Source organism: Artemia sp. Qi Xiang Cuo, chromosome 13, assembly GCF_049724085.1.
Source record: "Artemia sp. Qi Xiang Cuo chromosome 13, ASM4972408v1, whole genome shotgun sequence".
NCBI lineage: Eukaryota > Metazoa > Arthropoda > Branchiopoda > Anostraca > Artemiidae > Artemia > Artemia sp. Qi Xiang Cuo.
The window spans coordinates 64,604,053-64,629,053 of record NC_142806.1 but is presented as its reverse complement, the minus strand read 5'-3'; the positions used below and the strand labels follow the sequence as shown (position 1 = coordinate 64,629,053).

The 25,001-nt window shown below is 34.7% G+C and overlaps 1 protein-coding gene across 1 annotated transcript in view; it reads right to left on the bottom strand.

Annotated features, from left to right (window-relative positions):
- Window positions 1-13,027, bottom strand: part of LOC148945550 (caspase-1-like) — a 162,913-nt gene extending 149,886 nt beyond the window's left edge. Inside the window, exon 1 of the mRNA XM_089098809.1 lies at window positions 12,999-13,027. The gene's annotated coding sequence lies outside the window, so the exon portion shown is untranslated. The remainder of the gene's footprint in view (window positions 1-12,998) is intronic.
- Between the last annotated feature and the right edge of the window lie 11,974 nt (window positions 13,028-25,001).

Genomic DNA, 25,001 nt, shown 5'->3' with positions numbered 1-25,001 from the left:
CGTTTCTCCTGATGAAATAAATAGACTTGAAGATAATTCATTGCGAATAGGGTTTGTGAATGTACAAGGACTCATGAGTTCTATTGATGAACTAACAAATTTATTGCCAGCAAATCAAATTGACATTTTGGGGATTTGTGAAACATTTATTAATGAAAAGACACATTATAATGTGAAAATCCCAGGATATAAATTCGTTGATAAGAATCGACTAGTCCATGAAAAAGGTGGCCTTGGGTTATTTTTGAATGATGGAGCGCAGTTTGAGCGACTGCCAGAACTGGAAAAATATAATGTTGAAAAAGTGTGTGAAATACTGGCGGTTGAATGTCGGCTTGGGACTAAAAAAATTCAAGTTTGTGTTGTGTATAAGCCCCCGTCGGCCCCAATACCGCTTTTTTGCAATCTTCTGGAGTCTTTACTAGCATCTTTGGATGATAAGGATGTTGTGGTTATGGGGGATTTTAATATTAATCTACTGGAATTTAAAGAAAATACCCATACAACAGAATTTATTACATTAATGTCATCGAATTCCCTAATTCCTTCTTGTACAATTCCAACGCGTGTTGCATCGACTAATGCAACTCTCAATGACAACATATTTTTAACAACACCAGCCACGTCTTCACAGGTTGTTCTGACGGATTTCTCTGATCATTTTCTTTTAATTTCTGATGTGAGATACCAAATTCATTGAATAAAATCACCAGAAACAGCAACCCGGATTATTAATAAAAAAATCTAGAACTTTTAAAGGATAAACTTAATTTATCTGATTGGTATCCTGTATTTGATGCTGATGAAATAAACTCTGTGACGGATTATTTTTTAGAGGGATTTCATGCTGCACTTGATGAGTCGTGCCCAATGGTAAAAAAAAGAAAACGGAAATATAATCAACCCATCCAACCATGGATATCGCCAGCCCTTTTGACGTCAATAAAACATAAAAACAATTTCTATAAGACTTTAATATCTTTCGAAAGTGAAGAAAATAGAAGAACCTTCAATTATTATAAAAACCTACTTTCAAAAATAATACACAATGGCAAAATGATATTTTATTTCAATAACCCATTTTACAAGTTGAAGTACCCATTCTTTTCAACCACAACTTTACTATACTACCTTTTTGAATGCTCCAACACCAAGCACCTTGGTGTTGGCGCATTAAAAAGGCTGTAAAGTAAAGTTTTGTGTGAAAAGGATGGGTACTTAATTTTGTAAAATGGGTTTAGGAGGGATATTATGAAAAGAACTTGTTCTGAAATGCCTTTTGAAAAGTATTGCTTGGTGTTGGGGCATTCAAAAAGCCATAAAGTAAAGTTGGGGGTGAAAAGGATCGGAACTTTAACTTGTAAAATGGGTTTAGGAAGGACATTAAGAAAATAACTTGTTCTGAAATGCCATTTGAAAATTTTTGCTTGGTGTTGGAGCATTCAAAAAGGCAGTATAGTAAAGTTGTTGGTGAAAAGGATGGGTACTGCAACTTGTAAAATGGGTTTAGGAGGGACATTAAGAAAAGAAATTGTTATGAAATGCCTTTTGAAAAGTACTGCTTGGTTTTGGGAGCATTCAAAAACCTGTAAAGTACAGTTGTGGTGAAAAGGATGGGTGCTTCAACCTGTAAAATGTTTTTAGGAGAGACATTAAGAAAGGAAATGTTTCTGAAATGCCTTTTGAAAAGTATTGCTTGGTGTTGGGGCATTCAAAAAGCTGTAAAGTAAAGTTTTGGGTGAAAAGGATGGGAACTTCAGCTTGTAAAACGGGTTTAGGAAGGACATTAAGAAAATAACTTTTTCTGAAATGCCATTTGAAAAGTATTGCTTGGAGTTGGAGAATTCGAAAAGGCAGTATAGTAAAGTTGTGGGTGAAAAGAATGGGTACTTCAACTTGTAAAATGGGTTTAGGAAGGACATTAAGAAAAGAAATTTTTCTGAAATGCCTTTTGAAAAGTATTGCTTGGTGTTGGAGCATTCAAAAAAGCTGTAAAGTATACAATTACCCAGCCCAGTCTTGATGCAACCTATGCAACCTATTGCCCAAAATACTTGATAACTTCAATTCAAAATCAACGGACTCGTAAAATGGCTTTAGGACGGTCACTAAGAAAAGAACTTGTTGTGAAATGCATTGAAAAGTATTGCTTGGTGTTGGGGCACTCAAAAATCTGTAAAGTAAATTTGTGGGTGAAAAGGATAGGTACTTCAACTTGTAAAAATGGGTTTAAGATGGACATTAAGAAAAGACCTTGTTCTGAAATGCCATTTGAAAAGTATTGCTTGGTGTTGGAGCATTCAAAAAGGCGGTATATTAAAGTTGTTGGTGAAAAGGATGGGTACTTCACCTTGTAAAATGGGTTTAGGAAGGACATTAAGAAAAGAAATTGTTCTGAAATGCGTTTTGAAAAGTATTGCTTGGTGTTGGAGCACTCAAAAAAGCTGTAAAGTAAAGTTATGGGTGAAAGGGATGGGTACTTCAACTTGTAAAATGGGTTTAGGAAGGACATTAAGAAAAGAACTTGTTCTGAAATGCCTTTTGAAAAGTATTGCTTGGTGTTGGGGCATTCAAAAAGCTGTAAAATAAAGTTAAGGGTGAAAAGGATGGGAACTTCAACTTTTAAAATGGGTTTAGGAGGGACATTAAGAAAGGAACTTGTTCTGAAATGTCATTTGAAATGTATTGCTTGGTGTTGGAGCATTCAAAAAGCTGTAAAGTAAAGTTGTGGGTGAAAAGGATGGGTACTTCAACTTGTAAAATGGGTTTAGGAGGAAATTATGAAAAGAACTTGTTCTGAAATGCCTTTTGAAAAGTATTGCTTGGTTTTGGGGCATTCAAAAAGCCGTAAAGTAAAGTTGGGGGTGAAAAGGATGGGAACTTCAACTTGTAAAATGGGTTTAGGAGGGATATTAAGAAAATAACTTGTTCTGAAATGCCATTTGAAAAGTATTGCTTGGTGTTGGAGCATTCAAAAAGGCAGTATATTAAAGTTGTGGGTGAAAAGGATGGGTACTTCATCTTGTAAAATGGGCTTAGGAGGGACATTAAGAAAAGAAATTGTTCTGAAATGCCTTTTGAAAAGTATTGCTTGGCGTTGGAGCATTCAAAAAGCCGTAAGGTAAAGTTGTGGTGAAAACGATGGGTGCTTCAACCTGTAAAATGTTTTAAGGAGGGACATTAAGAAAGGAAATGTTTCTGAAATGCCTTCTGAAAAACATTGCTTGGTGTTGGGGCATTCAAAAAGCTGTAAAGTAAAGTTTTGGGTGAAAAGGATGGGAACTTCAACTTGTAAAATGGGTTTAGGAAGGACATTAAGAAAATAACTTGTTCTGAAATGCCATTTGAAAAGTATTGCTTGGTGTTGGAGCATTCAAAAAAGCAGTATAGTAAAGTTGTGGGTGTAAAGGATAGGTACTTCAATTTGTAAAATGGGTTTAGGAGGGAGATTAAGAAAAGAAATTGTTCTGAAATGCCTTTTGAAAAGTATTGCTTGGTATTGGAGCATTCAAAAAAGCTGCAAAGTAAAGTTGGGGGTGAAAAGGATGGGTACTTCAAATTGTAAAATGGGTTTAGGACGGTCACTAAGAAAAGAACTTGTTGTGAAATGCATTGAAAAGTATTGCTTGGTGTTGGGGCATTCAAAAAGCTGTAAAGTAAAGTTGTGGGTGAAAAGGATGGGTACTTCAACTTGTAAAATGGGTTTAGGATGGACATTATGAAAATAACTTTTTCTGAAATACCCTTTGAAAAGTATTGCTTGGTGTTAGAGCATTCAAAAGCTGTAAAGTAAAGTTGTGGGTGAAATGGATGGGTTCTTCAATTTGTAAAATAGGTTTGGGAGGTACATTAAAATAAGAACTTATTCTGAAATGCCATTTGAAAAGTATTGCTTGGTGTTGGAGCATTCAAAAAACCTGTAAAGTAAAGTTGTGGGTGAAAAGAATGGGTACTTCAACTTGTAAAATGGGTTTAGGAAGGACATTATGAAAAGAACTTGCTCTGAAATGCCATTTGAAAAGTATTGCTTGGTGTTGGGGCATTCAAAAAGCTGTAAAGTAAAGTTGGGGGTGAAAAGTATGGGAACTTCAACTTGTGAAATGGGTTTAGGAGGGACATTAAGAAAAGAACTTGTTCTGAAATGCCATTTGAAAAGTATTGCTTGGTGTTGGAGCATTCAAAAAGCTGTAAAGTAAAGTTGTGGGTGAAAAGGAAGGGTACTTCAACTTGTAAAATGGGTTTAGGAAGGACATTAAGAAAATAACTTCTTCTGAAATGCCTTTTGAAAAGTATTGTTAGGTGTTGGAGCATTCAAAAAGGCAGTATAGTAAAGTTGTGGGTGAAAAATGATGGCTACTTCAACTTGTAAAATGGGTTTAGGAGGGACATTAAGAAAAGAACTTGTTCTGAAATGTCCTTTGAAAAGTATTACTTGGTGTTGGACCATTCAAAAAAGCTGTAAAGTAAAGTTGTGGGTGAAAAGGATGGGTACTTCAACTTGTAAAAAGGTTTTATGAGAGACATTAAGAAAAGAACTTGTTCTGAAATGCCTTTTGAAAAGTATTGCTTGGTGTTGGGCATTCAAAAGCTGTAAAGTAAAGTTGTGGGTTAAAAGGATGGGTACTTCAACTTGTAAAATTGGTTTAGGAGGGACATTATGAAAAGAACTTTTTGTGACATGCCTTTTAAAAAGTATTGCTTGGTGTTGGCGCATTCAAAAGGCTGTAAAGTAAAGTTGTGGTGAAAAGGATGGGTATTTCAACTTGTAAAAAGGTTTTAGGAGGGATATTAAGAAAAGAACTTGTTTTGAAATGCCGTTTGAAAAGTATTGCTTGGTGTTGGAGCATTCAAAAAGGCAGTATAGTAAAGTTGTGATTGAAAAGGATGGGTACTTTAACTTGTAAAATGGGTTAAGGATGGACATTATGAAAAGAAATTGTTGTGAAATTTCTTTTGAAAAGTATTGCTTGGTGTTGGAGCATTCAAAAAAGCAGTATAGAAAAGATGTGGGTAAAAGGGATGAGTACTGCAACTTGTAAAATGGGCTTAGGAGGGACATTAAGAAAAGAACTTGTTCTGAAATGCCTTTTGAAAAGTATTGCTTGGTGGTGGAGCATTCAAAAAGCTGTAAACTAAAGTTGTGGGTGAAAAAGGATGGGTACTTCAACTTGTAAAATGGGCTTAGGACGGTCACTAAGAAAATAACTTGTTCTGAAATGCCTTTTGAAAAGTCTTGCTTGGTGTTGGAGCATTCAAAAAGGCAGTATAGTAAAGTTGTGGTGAAAAGGATGGGTACTTCAACTTGTAAAATGGGATTAGGAAGGAAATTAAGAAAAGAAATTTTTTTGAAATGCCTTTTGAAAAGTATTGCTTGGTGTTGGAGCATTCAAAAAAGCTGTAAAATAAAGTTGTGTGTAAAAAGGATGGGTACTTCAACTTGTAAAATGGGTTTAGGAGGGACATTAAGAAAGGAACTTGTTCTGAAATGCCATTTGAAAAGTATTGCTTGTGTGTCGGGGCATTCAAAAAGCTGTAAAGTAAAGTTTTGGGTGAAAAGGATGGGTACTTCAACTTGTAAAATGGGTTTAGGATGGACATTAAGAAAAGAAATTGTTCTGAAATGCCCTTTGAAAAGTATTGCTTGGTGTTGGAGCATTCAAAAAGCTGTAAAGTAAAGTTGTGGGTGAAAAGGATGGGTACTTCAACTTGGAAAAAGGTTTAGGAGGGACATTAAGAAAGGAAGTTGCTCTGAAATGCCTTTTGAAAGGTATTGCTTGGTGTTGGGACATTCAAAAAACTGTAAAGTAAAGTTGTGGGTGAAAAGGATGGGTACTTCAACTTGTAAAAAGGTTTTTGGAAGGACATTAAGAAAATAACTTGTTCTGAAATGTCATTTGAAAAGTATTGCTCGGTGTTGGAGCATTCAAAAAGGCAGTATAGTAAAGTTGTGGGTGAAAAGGATGGGTACTTCAACTTGTAAAAAGTGGTTTAGGAGGGACATTAAGAAAAGAACTTGTTCTGAAATGCCCTTTGAAAAGTATTGCTTGGTGGTGGGGCATTCAAAAAAGCTGTAAAGTAAAGTTGTGGGTGAAAAGGATGGGTACTTCAACTTGTAAAAAGGTTTTATGAGGGACATTAAGAAAGGAACTTGTTCTGAAATGCCTTTTGAAAAGTATTGCTTGGTGTTGGGTATTCAAAAAGCTGTAAAGTAAAGTTGTGGGTGAAAAGGATGGGTACTTCAACTTGTAAAATGGGTTTAGGATGGACATTAAGAAAATAACTTGTTCTGAAATGACTTTTGAAAAGTATTGTTTGGTATTGGAGCATTCAAAAAGGCAGTAGAGTAAAGTTGTGGGTGAAAAGGATGGGTACTTCAACTTGTAAAATGGGTTTAGGAGGGACATTAAGAAAAGAACTTGTTCTGAAATGCCCTTTCAAAAGTGTTGCATGGTGTTGGAGCATTCAAAAAAGCTGTAAAGTAAAGTTGTGGGTGAAAAGGATGGGTACTTCAACTTGTAAAAAGGTTTTATGAGGGACATTAAGAAAGGAACTTGTTCTGAAATGCCATTTGAAAAGTATGGCTTGGTGTTGGAGCATTCAAAAAGCTTTAAAGTAAAGTTGTGGGTGAAAACTTGGGTAAAGGATGGGGATGGGGATGCCTTCAAAAGGATGCCTTTTGAAAAGTATTGTTTGGTGTTGGAGCATTCAAAAAGGCAGTATAGTAAAGTTGTGGGTGAAAAGGATGGGTACTTCAACTTGTAAAAAGTGGTTTAGGAGGGACATTAAGAAAAGAACTTGTTCTGAAGTACCCTTTGAAAAGTATTGCTGGGTGTTGGAGCATTCAAAAAAGCTGTAAAGTAAAGTTGTGGCTGAAAAGTATGGGTAATTCAACTTGTAAAATGGGTTTAGGAGGGACATTAAGAAAAGAACTTGTTCTAAAATAACTTTTGAAAAGTATTGCTTGCTGTTGGAGCATTCAAAAAGGCAGTATAGTAAAGTTGTGGGTGAAAAGGATGGGTACTTCAACTTGTAAAATGGGTTTAGGAAGGATATTAAGAAAAGAACTTGTTCTGAAATGCTCTTTGAAAAGTATTTCTTGGTGTTGGAGCGTTCAAAAAGCTGTAAAGTAAAGTTGTGGGTGAAAAGGATGGGTACTTCAACTTGTAAAAAGGTTTTATGAGGGACATTAAGAAAAGAACTTGTTCTGAAATGCCTTTTGAAAAGTATTGCTTGGTGCTGGGGCACTCAAAAAGCTGTAAAGTAAATTTGTGGGGGAAAAGGATAGGTACTTCAACTTGTAAAAATGGGTTTAGGATGGATATTATGAAAAGAACTTGTTCTGAAATGCCCATTGAAAAGTATTGCTTAGTGTTGGAGCATTCAAAAAGGCAGTATAGTAAAGTTGTGGGTGAAAAGGATGGCTACTTCAACTTGTAAAATGGGTTAAGGAAGGACATCAAGAAAAGAACTTGTTCTGAAATGCCTTTTGAAAAGTATTGCTGGGTGTTGGAGCATTCGAAAAAGCTGTAAAGTAAAGTTGTGGGTGAAAAGGATGAGTACTGCAATTTGTAAAATGGGTTTAGGATGGACATTATGAAAAGAAATTGTTCTGAGATGCCTTATGAAAAGTATTGCTCGGTGTTTGGCACTCAAAAAGCTGTAAAGCAAAGTTGTGGGTCAGAAGACTGGGTACTTCAATTTTCAAAATGGGTTTCGGAAAGTCAATAAGAAAAGAACCTATTCTTAACTTCCCTTTTTAAAGTTTTGTTTGTTCTTGTGGTGTGAAAAAATTAGTAAAGTAAAGTTGTGGATGAGAAGGATGGGCATTTCAAATTTTAAATTAGGTTTATGAGGGAGATTATGAAAGGAACTTGTTCTGAAAAGATATAATAAAACCTTAAGAAAGTATTAAAAAATGGGGAGGGGACTCTTCGGGGGCCCGGGGGGGCTTTTGGGGGTCTGGGGGCCCTTGGGGACCGGGTGGTCCTTTGGGAGCCCGGGGGACCTTTGGGGACTGGGGGCTTCTTTCGGGGTTAACGTAGGGGGATCGGGGCCCTTTGGGGTTGGGGTAGGGGACCTCACGACACTGTTCAAATGGAACTTGTGTATTATAACGACCACATAGTTTCACCCTCAAATCCTCTTCTAAATCATCTTCTAAAATCATCTTTTAAAATGTCTTTAACTGTTTCGCCGAAATAATTCCCTAAAATGTCTAAAACGGTTTCGCCCAAATAACCCCTAAACGTAATTTAAGCGTGTTCCTTTTGTTTTTGGCATCCCTGCGCTGTCACATTTGAAATTACTAGGAAACCCTTTCCCGCGTTAACCTCTTCATCTCTAAGATCAAAACATTCGCCCGAAAACATTTCCCCTTTCGTAACAAATCAATCAACCTTGACATCACCTGTCAGACATTAATAAACTTCGCCCAGAAACATTTTGATCAACCTTGACATCACCTGTCAGACATTAATAAACTTCGCCCGGAAACAATTCTCCTAGACGAACTCCAAAGACATTAATAAACTTCGCCCGGGGACAATTCTCCTTGGAAATACATCAAAGTGAGAAAAATCCTGTTTTTTCATTCTCAGTGACAAAAACCATAAAAACAGACATAAATTGATGTTGACATCCATGAAAAACAACAAATAAATTGACCGACACTCATAACCATCCAAGAAACATCCATAAAAGTCAGAAAAATCCTGTTTTTCAAGTGAGAAAAATCCTGTTTTTTCATTCTCAGTGAGAAAAACCATAAATTATGTCTTGTCAACGTTAGAATAAATTGTAGATAGCAGCACGGTGTTCTCGTTGCACTGGTACCCCCCTTTCTACTCATAAAATACTAGTAAATGACAAGAAACCAATAAAACAATACCCGTACCGAATACCAGGCGCAAAAGGGAAAGAAATGAAAAAAGAGATAGACCGAATGCTCGATTATGGAATTATAGAACCATCAAACTCAGAGTATGCAGTGCCAGTCGTATTAGTCCCGAAGAAGGATGGCTCCATCCGATTTTGCGTAGACTATAGAAAACTGAATAATGTTTCCGAATCAGACGCGTATCCAATACCAAGAAAGGACCAAATTTTTTAGTCAGTAGGTTCCGCAAAATTTATATCAATTTTGGACTTGAGAAGGGGATATTGGCAAGTAAAAATGCACCCAGATGATTCAGCAAAAACTGCCTTTATTACGCCTTTTGGGTTATACCAATTTAGGTATATGCCATTTGGACTAAAAGGGGTACCAGCAACATTCCAAAGACTAGTAGATTGTATCTTGAATTCCTTACCATATACAAGAACCTACTTGGATGACATTATAGTATTTTCGAACTCATTCAATGAACATCTAACCCATATGGAACAAGTGTTAACCAGCCTGAGGAGAGCAGGACTAACTTTGAATGTAGAAAAATATAAATTGGTACAGTCACAGACAGAATACCCGGGGCACAAACTAGGAAACGGTATCATAACCCCATTAAGGGAAAAAACAGAGAAAATTAAAAACGCAGCAGTCCCGAATACAAAGAAAAAAGTTCGGACATTTTTGGGGTTGGCACGGTATTACCTAAAATTCATACCAAAATTTGCAACTATTGCTTCACCTTTGACAGAGTTAACAAGAAAAGGTGCCGTAAACCCCTTAAAATGGACGAAAATTGAGCAAAATGCATTTGATACACTTAAAGATGCTCTTGTTAGCGAAAGAATTTTAAAAAATCCAAATTTTTCCTTGCCATTTGTGCTAAAAACAGACAGTTTAGATTACGGATTAGGGGTAGTTTTATCTCAAGATTTTAAGGATGGGGAACATCCAATTATATTCATATCCAGAAAATTACCAAAAGCAGAATTAAATTATAGCAGAGTTGAAAAACAATGTCTTGCAATAGTATATGCGGTCAAAAAAATTGACTATTATTTATATGGACGGAAATTTAAAATAATAACGGATCACAACCCATTGAGATGGCTAAATATAATGAAGCCAGATAATCGATGATTAGCACGGTGGGCCCTGTGCTTACAGGAATATGGTTTCGAAATAAAATCAAGACCGGGGACAGATAACGTAAATGCTGACGGCATGTCTCGATTGTGATATAAAAGATATAGATTAAAAATTTAAAATTAGATGGGCTGTGCCTAGATAATACAATGTATATATATGAAAAAGATAATAATTTAATTTTTTCTCCATTGAATAGATGTCGATACTTTGGGAAAAGAGACTACCGACGGAAAAGGAGGTAAAGAAAGCCTTCATGATGAATGATATAGGCTGTTTGAAATATTGGATTGAACCTCGATTGATTCCTGTGGTAAGAAAGGGATAACAGAAACCTGAACCAATGCCAAACCAAGTAGTGATAGGGGACCCGTTGCAGGGTATAAAGTATTTAAAGCTGACACAGTTACATGGAAAATTACACCTCCGGAAGGAAGATTAGTGGAACTAGCAAGACACTTCCAACGGAACGGAAATCATCTTGCGGTGAAGGAAATGTTTCACAGCATAAAAGAATATGTACATGTGCTAAGCCTGAACCACATTTTAAAGAAATCGGTTGGGGGATGTAACTGTTCGGCATGGAAAGAAGAGTCCCGCCGAAAACGCCAGTTCCCGTCCCATTACAAAAATAAAAGTAAAGTAGGGGCCCATGCCGCAACAGAAACAAATAGATCCCAAAGCCCTCCATTGCACTCACAAACAGTAGGGACACGTCTGACTGGATGGGGGCTGTGCCTGACCATCCATCGTTATTAGGATTGGATTACCCGATATTTAATTACCAAATACCCCGAAGGCGAAAGGCTGAGCCCGCGCGCCCTTACGTCAACCCTCTCCTTCCCCCTCCACATCGTAACACCCGTCTACCCATTGCACACATTCGCCCAAGCATCACTCCTTATCTCCCCCTTCCCCAAATCGTAACAACCAGCCGCATTCTGCACCCATCCGTCCTCCAATAAGACCCCACTACAGTCCCAAATCATCACCAGCCTCATCTGGAGTTGCCCTACAACAAAGGCAACCTTCGAGAAGAGGAAAGCTTACTATAACCCCAAAACCACAACTACCACCTATAACAGCTACAAACAAGGCAAAGATTCATTATACCGCGACGGATATCCGATATCTTGCTATTGTATCTACAAGCAGAGCAGAGATTAATTATCCCACCACGGATATTTGATATCCTACCGAAGAAATAAACCCCTGATCCCCGCATCATCCCACCTAATCCCCGCAGAAAAATTAACGGATAAGGCTCTTTTTGACATGTTTGTTGACCGTCAGGAGAGTCCCGAAGACGACATCCTGGAATTGTTCCCAACTGAGGAGGAAGAGAGGCTGTTGAAAGAAGAAGAAAATTTCGTCATACCACACACTACTTTGAAAGGCAGAAACCCCCGCACGGCAGGAGCTCTAAGAAAGAAATAGGCAAACAAGAGGAAGGGAAAAAGGAAGAAACCGGAGAATAAAATTTGTTTTTGTTGTATTAATTTCATTTTTGTCCGAATTTCCAGCCAATCCACCGGGGAAGTGGCCATTTATCTTAGGAGGGAGGTGTTGGTACCGTTGGTCCTACTTTGTTGCAGATTAATACCCTTCCCAGATTCTTTTCTTCTGGGTCTCTTAATTATTCTCTTTTCCCCCTAGTAATAATTATTAATTTTCCCTTAATTTTGGCTGCACCATTTTTCTTTCCTTCTTTAACTGCGTAGTTTGTTAAACAAACCATGAGGCTTTAATTGTGCAGTTAGGGATATTTCACTATAGCTAAAAAGCTACTTTCAGAGAACAAGTTTGGTCCAAATTCTCGGGGGGCGAAAGAAGGGGCATAAAGCCGAATCATTTGAAGTAAGGAAGTAATTGGTAAGCATTTGGATTGGCTGGAAAAATCCACCTACCACCCACTGCAGGCACGCGGTTGAGCTACCTGGGGGATAATTAGAAGTGTGATTTTAGTTCTGTTATATATGTGATTGAAAACACTAATCTTTTTTTATACTATATAATCTTTGACTTTTAGCCTAGGTAGAGTCCTAGGAGATAGTTAGAAATATTAGCGGTAACCCAAGGTGGGTACCCTTTGCCTTATGGCCCCTTTGACCGTTTGATTACGTTATCGTACCCTTAGGCAGGGTATATTGTAAATTAGGTACTGACATACCCGATACTTACGGAACCGTTGGGGTAAGCGCAGACATCCCACTAATATTTGGCGCCTCCAGGGGCTTCCCCTCTAGTAAGTGGTGTAACACCATTTTTGCACCAATAAGTGGTGACACCCGTACCTTAAAACTCCAATGGGCTATCTCAAAATTTTGATTGGATTTGTTTCAGGAAATGGTGAGCGTGGAAGGGGTGTTAGTTGTCTTCCAATCACTTTCGACTATGGAAAAGGGCACAAGCCACTCCAATTTCCAATTCAATGAGGCCTTTTCGAAGTTTCTGCGACAACTTCTTCGATACGAAGCACACTGCTCTAAAGGAAAAAAAATAATAAATAATACATTGTCCCAACATCGTTCTTATATGCCCTCAGGGCATAAGTTAAAACCCTTACCTCGAGGGTTGTGGGGGAGTGTCCTCCTCAAAAATATATTTTCTATCTGGAGATCATCTACGCTGAACAAAATGGCTATCTCAAAATTTTGATTGGATGTATTTAGGGGAATGATGGGCGTGGGGGGGATAGTTGCCCTCAAATTACTTTTGACTATTAAAAATGGCACTAGCCACTTTCAATTTCTAATCAAATGAGCTCTTTTCGAAATTTCTACGACAACTCCTTCCATAGGAAGTGCCATGGTATGGAGAAAAAAAAATAATATATTGTGCCATTATCGTTCTCTAGTATGCTTTTGTTTTGGCAGCCTTTCTTTTCTCCAAGAAAGCAAGCCTTTCTTGGAGAAAGAGGCTGAAATTTCAAAATGCGGTCATTAATAAATAGCTCGTATGTACTTACGGATCAAATATAGCTTCAGGTGTTTGAATCATTTTTGGCAAATACATGTTTTCTAAATTAGACACTCTTCTCTTCAGAGTAACTCTATTTTGACTTTAGTACAATTTTTTTCCCATAGGAATCCTAAACCCAGGCCGTGGAAGTGTCTTAATTGTGATATTGACTAGGTGTATTGCACTTTTAATGACTGGGCAAAGTTTTGCGGATGACAAATGATGGATTAAGTTTTTTTTATATTTTTCATATTATAGAATAAATTAAAAAATATTTTAATTTTAAAAAATCCTTATCCTTAGCATTATATTTCTTAAAATTTCGGAATTTTCCAATATTTGAAGGACAATCTTTCTTTATCATTCTAAAAACAATAACCTAGCAAGGTATTTGTAACTTTAAAGATTCCCCGCGATAGATATTTGAGTTGGTCAAAGCAAATTTCAATAGCCTGGCCGTACTAGTGTTTTTAGAACAATTAATTTAGAAAACTTTTTCTACAAAACAAGTTTTTCAAAATAAAGTAAATAGCTCCATTAAGCCAAGATAAGCAAAAAAAGTCAAATAATCTTCTAAGCGTAAAACTACCAAAAATCACTATCAATAAATAAATGAAATTCAAAACGAAATGAATTTACAATAAATGGCCGAGTCAAACTCAAAACGAGCAAAAATTAACATGAGTAGGGCTGATAAACCCCATGCCTTCTCAATACCAGAACACAATTTGCACTTTACTAAAGAAAAAAAAACAAATGACCGTGGATTGTCTGATTAATTGATATATGCCAATATTTATTCCTTAAAGTTTTGATAATTTTTATTTATGAAAGTAAGAAAAGTGAAAACATTTCAAACGTATTTTGTTTTCAGTAAATTTAAAGTAAGTTGTCTGTTCAGTAAGTTACATAAACTGTAGTGGTAGCATTAAAAGAGTAGATATGGTGCCTTCTGGCTAGTTAAAAATCCCAAAAACTTATCCTCAAAGGTCCAAATTAATAATATATGTTTTTCCTCAGATACTACTTTGTCACATTTTTGTAAGTCCACATGCTCATAATTTATTTGATTTACTTCGACATCTGCCTAAATATTCCTTAAAGGATTCACAGGAATACCCTGAGCTTGCGCAGTAGCAATAGTTGAAGCACAATTAGTAGCAGTAGGTGCATAGCAGCATAGCACCTTTGGTTTCTTCAACTTCTCCTTCAATATATTTCAGCTTAATACATGCCAACAACCATTCCTGAAGCATTTTTCTGATGCTTCCGCTTGACTACCTATATGGGCACAATGTGTATTGATTTAGTTTCATACATTTTCTATATATACCAAATTTTAGCTTTAATATCCTTAGTTTTTTTTATTCAAAAATAGACTGTAATATTAAAAAAATATCCAAAATCCTTTTCTAATTCATTTTTCAAACTTACATTTCTTTTCTTTACTTTATCCAGCGGTCTTTGGTAAATATACTGGATGTAATTCCTTTCCTAGTTTTCTCTTCTTTTTCGTTTTCTTGATGATGGATTGGCGATGATTCATGTAATGGCTAGAATCCAACCGGGTGTTTTTTTTCTACTCCTGAAAAAATCAACCACATTTCTTTCTTGTTTTTCACTCTAAGACTCCCCGCTTAATTGTAATCTAATTTATCACTATTTCACTATCATTTCCATTCCGTTAATTTATCGTCTATCTACCTTACCTCTTACTCGGTATTCCATAGCTTTCTACCTTTCTAATTTCTCACATACCTAATTCTTTCTCTCCTAACGCATTTTATCTACTTTTTTCCTAAAACAATTTCATTTTTTCTTTTTTTAACAATTTTCCCACTCATACGGTTTTCCATCCATTAATTTACGATACAATATTTTCAAAATTCACATTTTAGCTACCTATTTCAATATCCTTCAGAATTCAATATCCAAAATTCAATATCATTAGTTTTAATAGCAGTAGTAGCAGTAGCAGCGGTAGAAGTAATTGTAATAGCCTAAGCATTAGTGGCAGTAGTAGTAATATAAGTATTAATAATAGTAACAGCAGAAGTAGCATGAGTAGAAGTAGTGGCATTAGGATGCAAATATTTTCTATTGGTTAGTTCAACATCCCTCACAGCAAGACCTTTATTTTTAACTTCACCCACCAAACTGTTCCTAAGATATTGCTGTTACACCCTTCTGACAACCTGCATACAGAGGGCGTGTTCTGACTCAGTTCATCTTCCCCTAAAAAATTTCGTGAAAAATTTATCTTCATACCCTTAGGCATAGTTTTAATAGTATTCACAGAAGTAGTTTTGATGTTACTAGTAATACTATTGAACAGCAGTAGTAATGCTACTAGCAGCAGTGGTATTAAACTATTGCCTTTTAGTCACTAGAACTTCCCTTTCATCAAGTCCGGTAAGTTTCAAATTATTTCAGTAAACCATCGTTATTATAAAGTGGATAAGTTATTTTGATCTCTTAAATGTTTATATGCTTCTTGAAATTTTCATTTCGGTGCCCTTAGCCTTACAAACAGCTACAATTGTAGTAGTAGCAGTAATAGTAGTAGTAGTATTAGAAGTAGTAAATGTAGCAGCAACAGTAGTGTTACCAGTAATTTTCAAATATTGCCTATTAATGAGCTGATCTTCCCCTTTAAATATTCTCTGAAAGTTTAAACTTAATGCCCAAATCAAATCTTGAGGTACGCTATGTTGACAATGTGAGTTCAAATAGCGTGTTTCGATTTAGTACACATTTCTCCTTCATACTTTAGCTGGGGTAATATGGTAGTAGTAGTAGTTATGGTAGTCGTATTAGTATTGATAGCATGCAAATAATGCCTTTTTGATCATCTCCCTTATTAACTCCTGATATTTTCAAATTAATATACTCAGTTTTCCTGTGGTGTACCATTTTCACAATCCGTATACATATAACGTGTTTTGATCTAGTTCAACACTCTCCTTAACATTCTCCGAAAGGCTCACCTGAACACCCTTCGTCTTCTTGGAAAGTAAAGTTCAAATATGCATACCTTTCTCAATAACATACGCTATGTGTAAACAATGAACGAATTGCCTAACTTAAAGCCCTTGTTCTGAGGACTGTGGGGAGGTTGAAATCCCCAATACTGGACCTATTAGCAATACTGAACAAAATACCTTTCTTAAAATTTCGGTTGAACATGTTTTGGGGAATGATAGGCTTGGAGGGGGGGGGGGTGAATTCCCTCCATTTACTTTAGACTCTTAAAAAGGACACTAAAACTTCTGACTTTCGATCAAATGAGCCCCATCCAATCCGAAGTTTCTACAACTATCCGTTCCAAAAAAAACCTTATATGCCCTGGGCATAACTTACAACCCTTAACCATGGTGAGGGATCGTGTCCTACCTAAAAAAATTGTTATATGATTTTTGGACTATTGGTAACAAATGACTATCTCACAATTTCAATTGAATGTGTTTTGAGAAAAACTGAATTCAGAATATTAATATCATAGCTGTAACAGAGGTTCAGGCACAAAACCCTGAATTTCTTAAAAAAAACAAAAACTCCCAGTTCATTAAGCTTCGTCCTTCTGACCACCATCTTGGAAAAAAAGGGGGAAACATTTTGTTCTTTGCTCAAAATAACCTTCAGCCGAAACTCATTTCCACTCCTAACATCTCCGATTATGATGAAATTCTCTGGCTTAGTCTAAGACCAAAGGCTCTCCCCCGTCTTTTTAATATAATAATAGCAGCAGTGTTTTATTATTTCCCAAACCAAAATATCGACCAAAAGCGTAAATTTATACAGAAAGTCCGGACTAGTGCTGACTTTTTTTTATCCAAGTATCCAAATGCTGGTATTTTTTTACTAGGTGACCTCAAGATGCAAATGAACTCAATATGAACTCTATTTCTACCTGTCTTAATATTAAACAATTAGTAAAAATTCCAACAATAAGAAGAAATACGTCCCTTGATGTCATTTGTTCTAATATGAATAAGTTTTACACTTATCCCCAAGCCCTACCTCCATTAGGTGGTAGTTACAATTACTGTCTTCTTTTATCCCCTTTCTCGTCTTTCCTACACTCGTTCACAACCACATGCAGATCTTACCGCCCCCTCAGTGATTCAGGTCTTTTTTCATTTGGCTCTTGGTGGTCTAAGGAATATTGGTCCGATATTTATGATCTAAATAATCTTGATGACAAAATTCTTACTCTCCACAAAAACTGAATGACAATTATATGGCCCATTTTCCCGAAAAAAATTTAAGAAAATGCTCCCATAATAAACCCTATATAAATGATTATATTAAAATGTTAATCCGGAAAAAAATTGAACTTCAAAAGAGAAAAACTAGAGGAAGCAAATAATTTAAGAAAATACTTTAAAAAAACAAATTAGAAAATCTGCCAGAACTTATTATAAGAATCAATTGAAAGAACAATGCCAAGATAAACCCCAAAAATAGTATTCCCAAATCAAAATAATTACCGGCAGGAGACCAGAACCTCTAAACTTTAATTTAGATGATTCTCCTAAGACAAAAGCAAATAATTTGAATGAGTTCCTTGCTTCAATTGTCCAAAGCCTCCCTCCCCTATCCTATGTAACTCCTAGTGTTGCAACCCCCTTTAATTTCCTTAAAATTTCCCCACTTGATGTGTGGTGAGGTTGTTTTTATGGTATTTGAGTGGTTTAGTCGTAGATGCCTTTTTTTCTCCCTTTATAGGGGAGGTCTCTGGCCCTAAGGTAATTAAACTTTGGTAGCGTGCCTTAGACTATGACTGAACTAATGAGGCGTAACAGCTGGGTATGTTCGAGGGGCTAAAGTTAGATCGTAGAGAGGTTGGCTATAATGTAATACTTTTATTCAATTAACATATAATATTACTAGACATATATTTTTTGCTTTGACTGGCTGTTCCAAGTAGACCACAAGTCTCGGAAAACTACAATAATATATAATAGGATACTTAGACACTTACAATGATCCGACAAGATTCCAAGTTATTTCTAAGAACAACGGACCAAAGGTCAGTCCGGCATAAAGTTAGTATCAGTCTACCCTTTTCCATAAAATGTATCTTTTATACATTTTTATCATCCATGCCTTCCTTTAACCAACCGACGCAATAGCTAGGAAGTGGTGATTTCTCAGTTTCCCGTTAAGCAGAAACTTTGCAGGATATATTCCTTATCTTAATAAAAAGTGGTATTTCTAAACTTTGAATTTGCGTCTTAGTATATTTTTACTAAATTCATAATTAACTAAATTAGAAAGCTTGACCACAATACTCTCAATTTAAAGAAGAATTGTCCCAATTCTCAATATTTTGCTTTTAAAACAACTTAATCTTGCTTACAGCTATTATGTTACCATCTTTGGGTCATTATGTGCATCTACCCTCAATGGGTTTCCTTAGGGTCATGTTTCTGGTCCAATATAGGCCATGTTTTTTTTTGTCAAAGGATTTCAATTTGTAATTCATCCTTGCTTCTCTTTTTCTCTGTCTCTAGGACTGAAAAATACTCTTTTTACCCTTCTTCATATGCATCTTCTGTTTTAACATGACCCCAAGCGGCTTAAGCATTATATTATTGGTTCTGCTTAAATTAGATTTCAAGTTATATTAGAAACGTTTAAGAATTCTTTGAGTTTGAATTTAATTCGCATTAATAATTTAATTTATATGTGCAATGTGGTTGATATACCGTTTGTTTTTCAAGTTTACAAATTCCTTGGATAAATTACACATAACATTTTTGGTTTTTAAATTTTTACATATTTTTCCAGCACAAAGCATTTTCACATATTTCAATAACGTAAGCCATTTGGGCTATGTAGCACATTCTCTAGGCCTAAATTAGGTTCTAATTATATCTTACTTTCCGAAAAACTTGTTATAAAGTCTGTAATAGTAAAATACTGCTATAGTTTCCAAAATATCAGTTGATCAGGTATGGTTTGGTTTCTGATGGTATGAGATGTTAATATCAGGATACATTTGGAGTGGTTTCAAAATTTGTTACTTTCCATAAGTGCGTCGAAAAATGATTGAAAAAAATGGATCCGAAAGGATGCTACGATAAATTTGATTTCCAAAAAAAGCTAAGGCTGTATCTAAAATAAATATTTACATTAGAATACATATAAAGCATAAAGTTTTACATATATAGTAGAAAGAAACACTCAATTTCGTTAATTTTAATTACTTTCATTTACTTTTCTCTCTTTTAATTACTTTCAAAATAATATTCCGCTTAAATCAAAACATTATGTTTCTTGATTGATTATTCTTTCAAACTTAATACTTAAAGGATTATTTCACAATAAAAATTATTTATACGTTGACTCAAAGTCAATCATTTACATATAACATTAAATCACTAGTTAAAACTTAAAATAAATTAAAAAATAGTATATATATATATATATATATATATATATATATATATATATATATATATATATATATATATATATATATATATATATATATATATATATATATATATATATATATATATATATATATATATATATATATATATATATATATATATATATATATATATATGCAAGCTTGTGTAATAACTTACACAAGTATTTTTTTTAATTCGCAAAACTAGATAGGATATTTAACTACTGGTTAAAACTTAAAGCATTTAAAAAATAAAACACGGTATAGACTAGCATTGGAATGATTTACGATTAGAGTTTTGTTCATTGCTTATAAAGGATTAATGTAGAATACTTCTTGAATGCTACAAAAAGCGAAATAATAAAAAAACAGAAATACTCGACATATTAATTCACTATATTTACATGGATAGTTTAGGATATATATATATATATATATATATATATATATATATATATATATATATATATATATATATATATATATATATATATATATATATATATATATATATATATATATATATATATATATATATATATATATATATATATCCTAAACTAATCAAGACTTTTATATGATAAGTCCTAACTGCAATTAAAATATTTACAAAACAAAAACAAACTCCAACAAATAGATTTATGCACTATAATGGATAACTGTGATTAGCCTCTATATAAGGGCTTGGCAATAGTTCATATAATATATCTTGGCTATTTACATTTCTATATTTACAATTTTTTTTTACGATAACAATTCCCTATTTATAAAAGGTTTTCAAAATACAATTATAACTGTAGAAATTTTCTCAATTACATTTGTTACAACTATATAACTTTTCCCATATACGACAATATACATTTTCTTATCTTTGTTTTACAACTTTGGTTCTATTTTGAACCCACTCCTGTCATTAACTGTCAATAGCTTACTATATGCTTGTTTGTTTATTCAGACTATTGATCGTTTTAATTCTTTTCGAATTTTATTAAGCACTTGAAACAGTTTTATACGTTTTTCACTGTAATCTCTCTTTTTTTCAGGTTTAATGTCCTTTTTAGATAAGGCTCCATTTACAGCTTAGATCTGATAATCTAAACATTTGGTTGTTCACCTTATACCTGTTAGCCATTATCAATTGACTCGTGCCTGTACTCTGAAGGTTTGCTTACCAGGGCTGCCTTCTGGTAGCTCCTTATAACGTTTCCAGGTCCTCTTGTCATCAGCTACAGCTAATAGGACCATTATGAACCTGCAAACACAATAATTAATAATTTATAGTATTGCCACACTTATTGATTTGTACCCACAATTTTCTCTTGGGCTTTTCTTTTTTCAGAAAAGTGGCCCTTCTGCAGAAAAAATACCTGGCGTTCATGGCACACAGTAATTTATTTTTAGACATACAAGTGACAATGACTATTCTCACTTTAACTTCCCAACTTTTAGTGGTCTTGTCTTAGGTTTCGACTTCAACTTAGGTTCTTAAGGCTAACATTGTGCCTTAATTTTAATTTTCTATGCCATCCTAGTCATTTTTTTTAAAACGACTCCTACATAAAAGAGCAAAATTTTTTTCCTGTCTAGTGGGAGCATTTCTCCAATATTTCTATTAATCTCGGCCCGTGTTAACCACTGTAACAGTGGCTCCGTAGTATTAATGCTACTTATTTTGTACTTATTTAGTAAAATTTTCATACCAGTTTCGTTCGGCAAGTTCAATAAGTGCGTATAACAGAGTTTAACTGACTCCAATCAGTTTCATTTCATTTTAATTTTGTCTGGATATATTTTCAAATTGAACCGTTCTTTTTTTTATTCTTTACTTCATTGAAGTCTAAGGGTTTTTTCCAAGTTTTTATTCCGTTTTTTTTTCAGTAAGATAGGTCTTTTCTAAGCCTATATTTATATGTTTCATGTTTTATTAAGTAGCTTTTACAATTGCTTATACTAATTGCCCTTCCATGATCAAATTCATTATCTCCTTATTTTTGAGAGGTGGGGGCGTCTTATTTTTGCAACCTGTATTTTTTTGACATTATTAATGTTTTTCTGTCAAAAAGTGTTTGTGTTAGAAAAGTACTGCATATTTTCAGCTGATTTTTGTAGAACATTTTTCATTTAGTTTTGCCCTACGTTTGCTAGTTTTTATTTCTTCATAAGAATTCACATTTTTACGATATCCTGATTTTGCAAAATTGTGTGGTTTTCATCGCAAACTCATATTCTTTATCCACGGTACCTTACAAAAAATAATGCCTAGTTCGTGCCAAATTTTGTTTAGAGATAGGGGTTATCAGTACCCATGTGGTTTCCCTATAATCTATTATTTTATTCGCGTCTGGTATTTATCTTCAGTTTAATTTGCACCTTAGTTTTATGTAGTCATTGAGTGCAATTTGTCCCATTCTTGTTATTTTGACTATTACCCTGTTCTAAAGGTTTATGGGTTTAGTGTCCTGGAAGCGTGACTACGTCCTATTTATTTATTTTTTCTAGGACGTAGGACCCTGCCAGAAAATTCAGCTCAAATCTCCTCCCAAGTTTGACGTTTATTTCTGATATGTATTTGGTTAGTTTGGTGGACCCCCCCCCCCCCCAATGACAAAATTTTTAGCAGTTTCGTTTTTAAATGCCAATGGTCCTGTCATTTGGTGTCTTTCACCTGCAATGTCCTCACCCTGGTTATTTCTGTTAATGATGTGTCGTGAATTTATTTAATGTGTGAAATTATTTATACCTGAGAAAAACTTTGTTTTCTACTGTGTTATACTTTTTAAATTGTGACTCATTTATCTACGGCTTCTTATTTATATATACTGTCCTTATTTGGTAAGTATTCATTTGTTATCTTCTACTATTTGTAATAAGATTACAGCTAGCTTATACATGTCGTGACTTAATGTAAACTCCTGCTGTTTTTCCCATTATATAATTTTAAAATTCTTAAAAATATTTTTTTTTAATTATCCCTCCAAAATATAATTTTTTTAATATACATATCAAAAGAATTAACTTTTAATGCTGATTTTAAATATGTATAATTCAATTAGTTTCACACTACCCATTAAAAGTTACGAGTCATCTATTGATGCCCTTTGTAATTGTTTCCGTGATCAGGTTTCCGTTGGCTTTTAATGGCACAATCTATTTGTCGACTAATTGGGATGTAAGGGAATTTTTGCTTCACTCTATTTAATTTCTACTATCAGACCGTATTTATTTGATATATTATGAAGGAAATTTTGACATTATTTACATACCGATTAAAAGAAGGAAAATTTAGATATTTCTTTAGCGGCTCCTTACTCGTTTTATTTTTATATTTTTTTTCCGTTATAATCATTTTATTCAAATATTAATCGGCTGGGGGCTACGCTTGTTCTGCCTTTCTCCGTTTCCTGGTCTGAATTTTGGTCTCCAGGTTTTTGCTTCTCTTCTTTACAATATTTGCAAGTTTTTCGGTGGTTTCTATAGTGTGGTTTACAAGGCTCTGAATTCGAGCGCGGTTTTGTTGCCTCCTTAAATATCTTTAATTTTTGTTTCTCCTGATATTTAGCCTTTTTCATAAGTGATTTAGCTACTTTTGTTGCTGATGAAGGAACTTGTTGCTGTCCTTCTGGTTTCTTTACTTTTCTCCATAATTTCTCTCTTAAGGAGGGTTTTCTTAACGATGGCCCAGGTTTAGTCATATCGGTTTCTGTAGAAGAATTATCGGTGTCACATTCTTTTAGCTTGCGTCTGGTAGATTGCGTTTGTTCCAAAAGCCATTTTCGCGTTAAGACTGTAGGTGAGTCTAATGTATGAAAATCAGATAATTCATTGGTTCCTTCCAATTTTTCTTCCTCTGTGGATTTTACCTTTGGTTTATCACGTTTTAAACCATTATGTTGTGTTTGAGGCTCTTCATCGCTAGTATCCAATGAGCATCGAATATTTCCCCTTTCCTCTTGTTTGTTTTGGAGAGTTTGTTTAGCGAAGACTGGGCTAAATACTCCTTCCACTCCTCCCAACCTTTGTGGTCATTAAAAAGGTCATAAAATTCATATGGTCTTCTGATATATACTGGTGAAATTGTTACCTCTATTTCTTCGTCTTAAAGAATAGGCTCTGTTTTCTACGGTTTTGAAAAATATCCCTTTTTCATTCTATTATGGTGTACTACTTCTTCCTTTTCCTTATACTGATGCTTTAGACCATATTTGGTAGAATTTTTATAATCCTGTAGGGCCCATCCCATTTGGGTTTTAACTTTTTTGTCCCTTCCAGGTTGGTTTTGTATACGTAAACCAAATCTCCTAAACAGTAATTTGTTTTATTTTTGCTTGTTCGGTCATACTTTTCTTTTTGTTCTGTTTTCGCATCTTCCAGATTGTCTTTAACTTGTTCCATAGCTTTTTTCATTCGCATCACCATTTCTTGCTTATATTGGTCTAGGTTGTAATATGTTTTATCATTTTTAATTTCATCTAAACAAATTCTGGAATCTCTTAGATGTTGCAAAAAAATGGTGTTTCTTTTAAGGAACGTGAAAAAGCCGTATTTATTGCAAAGACTACAAATGGTAAATGTTCATCCCAATTTTAATTTTTCTCTCTTGCATGTATTCCCAGCATGTAAGCTAATTCCCTATGTTTGCGTTCAACCTTTCTATTAGCGGCTGCCATATAAGACGATGTAAACCATCGTTTCACACCCAGATATTCTGTAATTTCGTCTAATATTTGGCTCTAAAACATGGCCCATTGTCGGTAAGTAAAACTCTAGGAAAAATTCCGTGTTCTAAAAATAGACGATTGACCAAAACTTTTGCAATGGTTTTTGTCTTTTCGTCTTTAATTGGAAAAACCTATAAGTATGAGTTAAAATGGTCAACTACGGTTAGTACACACCTGTTTCCATTTCTGGAAACTGGTAAACTTCCTCCTGTTCCCCAAAGGTCTATTGACAATAATTCTCCTACCCCTGAAGGGGTGGGGTAGAGACCTAATTCAGCCCTAGGGGTCCTTGGTGGTGACTTTTGTTTGGCACACTCTAGGCAGCTTTGCATGAAAGCTTTTACTTTTGAGTACATTTTTGGAAAATAAAAATTCCCTTTCAGCCTCCCCATAGTTTTTTATTCTCTAATGTGACAGCCAATCGTTGCATGTGCCATCTGTAAAATTTCTCCTTCCAGTGATTTTGGAATTGCTGGAATAATTTTTAAGTCATTTTTACTATATTCTTGCGATGGTCTATGATATCTTACCAAAAGATTTTTACTTTCATCAAAATCAAAATTATCTAAGTCCTTTAAAAAATGTTTAAAGTGCCCTGGCAGTTCCGTTCCTTTTGATAAAAAGGATTTCATCGCTAAACAAAAATCATCTTTATCTTGCTGATTCGAAATATTTTCATTAGATAGTATTTCTACCTCTCCCAGTTGGCTCTGGATAGTTGTAATCAAATTTCCTTCCGTATTGAGAATTCGTGATAAATAGTCTGGTAAAAATGTTAGTACGGCCCTTTATATATATTGGGATATATGAATATGCTTGCAGACGTAGTATCCACCGTGTCAGCCGGGCTGAAGTATTTTGCATCGTATGT